Source organism: Tamandua tetradactyla, chromosome 2 (assembly GCF_023851605.1).
Source record: "Tamandua tetradactyla isolate mTamTet1 chromosome 2, mTamTet1.pri, whole genome shotgun sequence".
Classification (NCBI taxonomy): Eukaryota; Metazoa; Chordata; class Mammalia; order Pilosa; family Myrmecophagidae; genus Tamandua; species Tamandua tetradactyla.
This window is the reverse complement of record NC_135328.1, coordinates 68,971,722-68,980,948: the sequence shown is the minus strand read 5'-3', so window position 1 is coordinate 68,980,948 and position 9,227 is coordinate 68,971,722. Positions and strand designations below refer to the sequence as shown.

Genomic DNA, 9,227 nt, shown 5'->3' with positions numbered 1-9,227 from the left:
TCATTGCCAAATGGAGGTCAGAATGTTGGACAGGAGTTCCCAAAAGCTTTGTGAGTCAGTCTGGAGATTATTTTATTTTTGGTACAATGATAGTTTGTAGTTTTTTGAAGTAAACTACTCCAAGATTTTTTTTTAAGTTAAGGAATGTGTTTTAATGAAAGAATGTCAGTTATTGGTTCCAGAACTTTAAAGAACAGTTAATAATGTTGGAGGTAAAATGAAAAGAGACCTTTTTTGGTTTTCAAAGCAAGTCAGATATCATGTGTTCTTTGGAATAACTGCAATCAAAATACCTGTTAAAGCTAGTGAGAGATATGAAGATTTAGTCCAAATGTCCTTGAAGTTCTGACTCATAGCCATCATAACTATAATTCTTTAGAAAAAGTTTTCTGAAGATCTATGTTATTTATAAAACATTTAGTAATTTGTTTTGCTTAAAAAATCTTCATCAGTGAAACCCATCTTTTACTTCACATCAGGTTTAGAAGTGATCTAATATAGTTGATCAGAAGACAACTTCAACATAGATATTCAATCTATCCATGTATTGCTTATATAATAACTGATGTAATGAACAATAAAGACAATAAATTAAATGAATATTATCGCAAATATTGCTCTTCATATTATTAAAGGATCTCCTTACCTCTTTTCCCAAATTTTAATTATAGTTGATGGAGAGCCTCAGCATCAGAGGGCATCCATAATCAAAATGACACAAGCATCAGAAAGAAGTACATGGATCTAAAAGGGTTTGAAAAGTTTTTTCACTTTCATGAAGGTGTCATTAAGTCCAATTCGTGGTCTCCAGTTGTGTATGCCTGATGAACTGGAGGGTCAGCCTGCCAGAATTTTATATTGCATAAGATGATGAGAGGAAGCAGAGAGAACTTACCTTAAGGGAAAAGAGCTTCAGGCAAGTGAGGCCCAGGACCAAAGGCTGAGTCAACCAAAAGGAGCTAGTTTTATGCATAGCACTGTTTTCTTTTAGCTCCTCTAACCCATTTTCATGTGAGTCCCTGGAGATGAAGAGATGCCATTAAAGAGCTGACAGGACACTGGAGCTAAAAGAAAACAGTGCTATCTGTTTTCTTTTTTATCTAGAAGAGAAGGATATTGAGTCTAACTTCATAGATTATGAAGTTAGACTCAATAACTTCATATTTATTGAGTATAACTTATTATTGAGTATATTATTGAGTATAATAAGCTATACTCATAACTTATTATGAAGTTATGAGGAGGGCAGCTGTGCAGGAGGGCTACCTAACTTGGAGTAGCAAGGGTCAACAGTAAGGAGGATTTCCACATCAGAGGACATAAGTACCTCTTACAAGTTTCCTCAAATCCCTTCTGGAACAAGACAGTTTAAAGTTCAAATAAAATTAATGCAAATATTAAGATAACTTGTTCACTAAGTCTGCATTGGTCACTGCCAAGTTCTCAGTGGTATTTGAAGTTGACCTCTCCATTCCCACTCTCTTCCTGGTGGACAAATAATTCTGCTGCAGTGTATATCCTGAAGTCTCTGGGTTGCATCAAAATACTGGTGGTTCAAGCCTTTTGACATTTAAATGAGATTTGCTATCTCTCTAACAAAATGAGATTTGCTATCTCTCTAACAAAATACAACATAGAAAAGAAGAAAAACATAGCAAGTATGTCCTAGATTGCTGCAAACTACCACACAGCTTTGGATGATGCAGCTCAGCTATGATGAAACTCAGTGGATGGGGAAGGAGTGTATCCAATGGAATTACATTTATACCTGGTAATAGGTAAGTGTAATAACCAGCAGAAATCTGTGTATATGGTATGCCTCAAACAGCACAATGCAAGGCATAGAGCAGATGCTTAATCAATAAGTACAGCATAACAAGGTGCATGCATTAGAAGGAAAGAGAACCAGAGTATTGAGATTGCTAAGAAGAGAGTAGAACTATTTATCATAGTGTCTGTGTCTGAGAGTTTATTATTTCAAAGCTGGAACAGTGCTGCGCGATAATGAGGTCCAAGGGCATTCAGCAGGTGGCTGAATTGGATTAGAAGTGAAGAGCATTGGCATTGGCGATTCAAATAAACTGAAGATCAAGTTGTTGTATCTTTGTATATACATGTTCCATATGCATATATACACATACATACAATAGATTCCCTACCTCTGTCAACTGACAGAGTGTGACCTGAGGGTCGTTATATTCCAATTCAATGAATGCAACAAGTGCCCAGATCTTGGCATCTAAATATCATTCACCACTAAATGGAGCCAGGGATTCCTGGAGAAACTGTTGGTTCCAGGGCTGAGGCTGGGAAACTATAACTTTGGGTCAATGACTATCAAGAGCCTAGAAAATACTGATAGGCTTTGAGGTAGAAATTCTACTTTTAGGAAACAATTCAAAGGAAATAATCCTAATTATTGAAAAATATTTAGTCATTAAGATGCTGAGAGATCATTAAGAAACTGAGAGATCAAGTTGTTGGATGCATTTTCTGTGTGGCCAATGAAGTTCCCAAGGAGATGTCAGGCCTTGCAAATGAGGGTAATTGTGGAAAATCAATGCCAGAGTCTAATGAATTAGAGCAGGTTTAGGGAATGACAAAAGATGATTGCTCAGGAGGGAGATTGCTCAGAGAGAACTTTCCTTAAGGAAAAAGAGCTTCAGATATGATTAAATGACATGAACTATGATGGAGAAAGGGTATTTGAGATCTTGAAGCAGCAAACAAGATCAGAAAAATGCCAACCCTAAGGTTATTGAAGGCTGCAGGAACAAACCAGGTCTCGGGTCTCAGAAGTTGTGCTCATGCTGAAGTCTGATGTTGGACTTATAATTTAAATTAAAATTATGCATTTTTATAAATTTAATTTTGATAGTTGCAATACCTCATTTAGTGAATATTCCAGAACTTTTTTTTAACATTTCCCTATTTAGCTTATTTCCAGTGTTTCCTATTGTATATAATGAAATAAGCATCTTAATGACTAAATTTTTAGTCATTAAATTCCTAAATGCTATAGGAAACCATGGGTTCATTAGTTTCTTTCAATTCATACCAACACCTGCTTGCACATTTGAAACTCCCTTGACAGGGAGATACCTGGCTTTCAGTATCCTTAGTGGGGTATATTTACATGTTTGGTTAATTCTTCTCCCCTCACCCCCCAGTGTGGAATCAATCTTCCATTTATGCTGTTGTCCCCTGCTAAATGTCTTCCGATGTGGAAATCCTAGATGTCCTCTGATGTGGAAATCCTCCTTACTGTTGACCCTTGCTACTCCAAGTTAGCAAGTTAGGTAGCCCTCCTGCACAGCTGCCCTCCTCATTCCACCTAGGCTCCAATACCCCATGCCAGGCCATCCCCTCCCCAGGCTGTGACACTGCTTGAATTCTCTCCTGCTCTGGCTCTGATATTCTACGTCAGGCAGCTCTCTTACTCAGAAGTCTTGGAAATGAGAGTAATAGCACTTGAGTGATGACTCTTCACTCTGGGCCACCGTGACTCCCTTCATCCCCACACTGGCGCAAGCACCTACTCTGTTTGATCCTACCTAAGGCATTAGGATTGGATTGTTCAAGAAGATGAAGGGGGAAGGGAAATATAATTACATTGAGGTTCAGTGGACTCAGGACCATTAAGAGTTTCTGAAACTGCATTATCTTCCTTTCTTCCAGATGATCGCATTTGCCCCACATCCCATTCCAATTCCTTTCTCTTCTATCTTCTCATTCAACTTGGAGTGATGGCCCACTTGTACATCTTCTAAAGGGGTCATTTAAATGTCAAAAGGCCTGAACCACCAGTACTTTGATGCAACCCAGAGACTTCAGGATATACACTGCAGCTGAATTATTTGTCCACCAGGAAGAGAGTGGGAATGGAGAGGTCAACTTCAAATACCACTGAGAACTTGGCAGTGACCAATGCAGACTTAGTGAACAAGTTATCTTGATATTTGCATTAATTTTATTTGAACTTTAAACTGTCTTGTTCCAGAAGGGATTTTAGGAAACTTGTAAGAGGTACAGAATATAACCAAATAGCATAAATAGAACATGAAAAAAATGGGAAAACAAGAATAGCAGTCAAGATAAAAAGGAGAATCTTGCCTTTACATGATCAACAATGTTGGGAGAAATAAGGAACTATCATTCACCTGTTGTTGGTGTTGGGAACAGACAGGCCCATTTTCTACCTACCTCTTCAAATGGGTGTTGCAACTAATAAGAAAATTTATCTCAGGCCTTAAGAGACTGGTGGCTTCTACTCCTGTCTCCTAGAACACTACCGGCTCTTAGAGTCCTGAGCTTGCCATGTAAGAGACACCTTGTTGGAGAGAACCCATGGAAAATACATGCACTACATGGAAAAGGAGAGGGGTCCAGCCTTCCGCTCCATTCCTGTCAGAGCTCCAGGCATGCGGATGAAGCCATTCTCACCCTTCTCAACCAGCTTTCACCAGCTGAACCCTGCCCCCACCCCAGTGGCTCTAGTCACATGGCAGAAGCATTGCCCAACTGACTCCCAAAATCATGAGATATAGTAAAATGTTGTTTCAAGTCACTAAATTTGGGGATACTTTGTTATATAGCAATAAATAGCTAAAACTCTTTGGAATTTTACATTCAGACAGATCACTTTCTGAGCACAATGTTCTCTCCTGGCAGCTTTCTTGCTCAGATCCCCCTACTATCCTTGTTCTTCAATTTGATGGGAATATCTGATTTTATGACCTTGCCACTTGCTCCCCAGCTAAAAGGCCCTCTCCTACCTTTATTTTACTTCTACACCCCGTTTAGATTCTATGAGCATTATTATTCTAATTATTGTTGTGTTGTTAAGATGAGTACTAGTCTACTAAGGTGGAGAAGATAATTGTTGCTCTAAATGTGTTTAGACAGAAGCATAGACACATGGTATGGCTGGCTCACAAGCAATCCTGTGGCTGTCATCCTCCTGAGACCCAGAGGGAAGAAAACGGAGTATCTTTAGCTAAAAAAGGGACTTGATGATTCCAGCTTCTCACACCCTAAGCAGGGTTGGGTTAGTGGCAGAGAAGGGAGAGAACAGAGCATGGGATATCTCAACAATCTTCAAGGCCTCTAGAAAAGGGAGAAAGGGACTATGCTGGCTTGAAATGATGTATGTACCCTAGAAAAGCCATGTTTAATCCAAATCCCATTTTGTAAAGGCAGCCATTTCTTCTAATCCTTATTCAGCATTGTATGTATGAAACTGTAATTAGGTCATTTCCCTGGAGATGTGATTTAATCAAGAGTGGTTGTTAAACTGGATTAGGTAGAGGCATGTCTCTACCCATTTGGGTGGGACTTGATTAGTTTCTGGAGTCCTATAAAAGAGGAAACATTTTGGAGAATGAGGAGATTCAGAGAGAGCAGAGCAGAACGGCATAGCCACATGAAGCAGAGTCCATTAGCCAACGACTTTTGGAGATGAAGAAGGAAAATGTCTCCCAGGGAGCTCCATGAAACAGGAAGCTAGCTGAAGCAGCTAGCAGGTGATGCCGTGTTTGTCATGTGCCCTTCCAGATGAGAGAGGGACCTTGACCATGTTCACCATGTGCCTTTCCAGCCAAGAGAGGAACTCTGACTGTGTTTACCATGTGCCTTCGCACTTGAGAGAGAAACCCTGAACTTCATCAGCCTTCTTGAACCAAAGTATCTTTCCCTGGATTCCTTAGGTTGGACATTTCTATGGACTTATCTTAACTGGGATTTTCTCAGCCTTGGAACTGTAAACTAGCAACTTACTAAATTCCCGTTTTTAAAAGCCATTCCCTTTCTGGTATATTGCATTCCAGCAGCTAGAAAACTAGAACAGGGAGTTCTTTCTGTTTGTTCAGAGCAGTTCTGCCATCAGGCCATGGCTAGAGTCATGGGAGAAGCATGAGCCAGGTGTGTCCTGGAGAGGCAGTTTCCTGCCTTCTGCATTAATGGGGGATGCAAGCAGGGGCCCAGGAAGCAGGGTCACCTTTAGAGTATTTATAGATTGGGCTGCTACAGCCCATCTAGTGTTTCTAGGTATTCATGGCTCCCAGGGAGGTGAGGGGAGGAGCTGCTCCCTACTCCTTACACAATGCTAAAAATTTCAAGCAACTGCGTTATAATCAATTTGTATCCACCAGTGTTCCATTGAAGGCATGGAAGCTTTAACTACTTTAGGAAACATAAAGGACTGTCTTTTATTCTGAGGTTTTATTTTTCCTACATCTTTTGGTTTTGAAATGCCTTTCTTTTATAAAATATGGGTGATAATAGATGGTAGCATCCATATATCAGTCTCTGTTTAATTTTAAACTTTCTAGCCCATGAAATCCAAAATCTGGGGGCCCATGAGTGAAAGGGCTATTGGCCATTCTTATAACCTGTGAAAAGCCTGCCTTAGGGTCTTGCTGGAGAGAGGAAATTAGTTCATTCTGGTCAGAGTAGGCTGCTATTGAAGGATTCTGAGTCAGGGAGTGACATGATTTAGAAAGCTGGGATTTAGAAAGTTCAATCTGGTTTTGGTTTATAGAAACTGGATGGCATGAGAAGAGCCTAGAGACAGGAAAAGTCACTTCCTAGCATTTGTAGAGTGATGGGCAGGAGGTAAAGGAGAAATGGAGGAAAAGGGCCTGCTTGGACTTAAGGCTAATTTTCTAAGCATAGTTCGGGTAAATCCTTCCCCCAAATTGCTGGACCTGTCAACTATTCTGTCTGTCCACAATCTCATCAAAAGGGCAAGTCTTCAGTTTGAGACAACTTTTCTAAGAATGATAGAGAAAAGAAAAGGCTGCAATTCATTTTATACTTCTAAATAAAAGCTTTTTTTATTCTTCTGCCAGCTGGACTGGTTTGTCTTGCCAAGTTTTCCTTTGGTAATAGCCACTTTTTCATTCTATTTTCATGAATTGGCTGTAGCTAAACTCTAGTAATTATCAGATGTCTTCTTTGTGTTCATAGATCCTCCATCTGGCCCTATTGCAAGATTTATCTTAGTGATTACTAGACATGACTGCTGTAAGAATGGATGTTGAAGACTTGGACAAAATGGGCAAAATTATTCTTGTCAAATGTACGGATGAGACAAGTGTAGCAAAGACGGATGCACACTCTGGAAATGCTTATTTTGCTTCGATTTCAACTGACCATGTGCCCTTCTCTCCTTTCCTCACTCTCTTATCCTTATGCATAGTAGCTTCTACTCTTGACTTCCCAGTTCCTATCATTGGAGCCAAAGGAGTCTCGCAGTCTCTCAGGTTAGGAAAAAAGTACTGTATTTGACTTTTCTCAATTCCTTGCCTCTTATCCCATATCTAATCAGAAGCCAAGCCCAAGCTTTCTCTCCTTTGAGATAAATCTTATACCTGCTGATTCGGTCTCATTAATTCTTCCAGCACTCAAGGGTTAGGCCATTATCTTCTCACAATATGAAGATAATACCCTCCAGACAGTGTGGTGAAACTGAAAAGCATAGATTCTAAAGTAAAGAGAAAAAAGAAGCAGTTAGTTCACCTGCTGAGTTGGCTTAGAGAGGCCACACTGAGCAACAAAAGAGGTTCTTTGGAGGTGACTCTTTTTCTTTTTGATTTTTATTAATAAAACCAATAACATACAATATGAACATTCTTTTTTTTCATCACATAGTTGTATATTCATCATCATGATCATTTCTTAGGACATTTGCATCAATTCAGAAAAAAGAAACAAAAAGAAAACATAAAAAAATTCATACATACCATACCCCTTACCCCTCCTTTTCTTTGATCACTAGCATTTCAATCTACTAAATTTATTTTAACATTTGTTCTTCTGCGGGTGATGCTTAGGTATAATTATAAGTAGGTTTAGCTTGTCCTTTGCAAGACTAAGTTTCATAGGGATGAATCCCAAGATTGAGTACTCAGCCTATTGAATTGGTTGTCCCCACTGCTTGTGAGAATATCAGGAATTCATCATATGGGGAAGTTGAATATTTCCTTCCTTCTCCCCAGTCCCCCAATGGGACTTTGAAAATACTTTTTAATTGACTGCCAAAATTACTTTAGGATATATCGGGGCATCTTACTAACCTGTACAACCAACAAGATCTCATACCCTATTCAAGATTCCATGTAATTATGGTGTTCAAATAAACAAGTTAAATTAGATAATGTGCTATCCAAAGTATAAATTTTGGAACAAATAAACATCTCTCCCTTGATCTCACAAAGAAGTTGAAGTTTTAAAATATGGACCATATCATGCTTTACCCTGTATTCTACTTTACCTTAGTCCTATCCAAATCAGCCTTTTCTTATCTCTAGTTGAAGTCTGATTACTATTTCAACTTTTTAAATAGTTGCTATATGAAGTAATATTGACTTTTGTAACTTAAGAGCTCTAACCCTGAAACTCAGTGTCATATAAATACCTGAAGTTTCTGAGAACGGCTAGGTTATATACAATTAGCTCAGCATCTCAGAATTTAGAAATAACAGTTACAGCTCAGGAATATACGTGACTGCTGTAAGAGCTTACAATGTAGGACCCCTTACAATAGGCCCCAACCTAATAACCTATGCTGTCGACTTCAATTCTCTGAGTTTATATATTATAGTTAGTCCATATGGAATGAGGCATGATAATGTTTACCTTTTTGTTTTTCCCATTTTATTCAACACACTAGTCAGATGCATTGGTGACTCAGTGGTAGAATGCTTCCCTTCCATGCAGCAGACCCAGTGATTCGTGGCTCATACTCAACTACCACCACCACCCCAAAAAGAAAAAAGTTCTACTAGGGCTTTAAAAAATATTAACATTTGCATACTAGTGTTTATGGCAGCAGTGTTTCTGATTCACAATGAATGGAGGTGACCTAAGGATACAGCGACTGAGGAATGGAAGGGGGAACTGTGGTGTATACATACAACAAGATCTCAAGAAATGAAGTTGTGAGGCATGCAAGCAACTAGGTGAATGAACCTTAAGGACAGTGTGTTGAATGAAATGGCTGAGGTTTTCTTTCTTTTTTTTATTTTAATCTTTTTATTTTGAAATACTTTCAAACTTAAAGCACATTTACAAAAATAATACACATCAAAACAAAATACACACCCCATACATAGAACAGCAGTACATTCCTATCCCCCCAAATACACCAATTTGAACATTTTGCCACATCACTCCACCTATATATATCCATCAACCTATCATTCCATCTGTCTATCCATCCACTTATC

The 9,227-nt window shown here is 38.9% G+C and overlaps 1 long non-coding RNA gene across 1 annotated transcript; it reads left to right on the top strand.

The window, feature by feature from the left end:
- Window positions 1-5: 5 nt before the first annotated feature.
- On the top strand, window positions 6-4,558 carry LOC143660672 (uncharacterized). Its single transcript, XR_013164172.1, has 3 exons — window positions 6-50; window positions 672-752; window positions 3,679-4,558. It is a non-coding gene; the product is annotated as an uncharacterized LOC143660672 (long non-coding RNA).
- The last annotated feature ends 4,669 nt before the right edge of the window (window positions 4,559-9,227 follow it).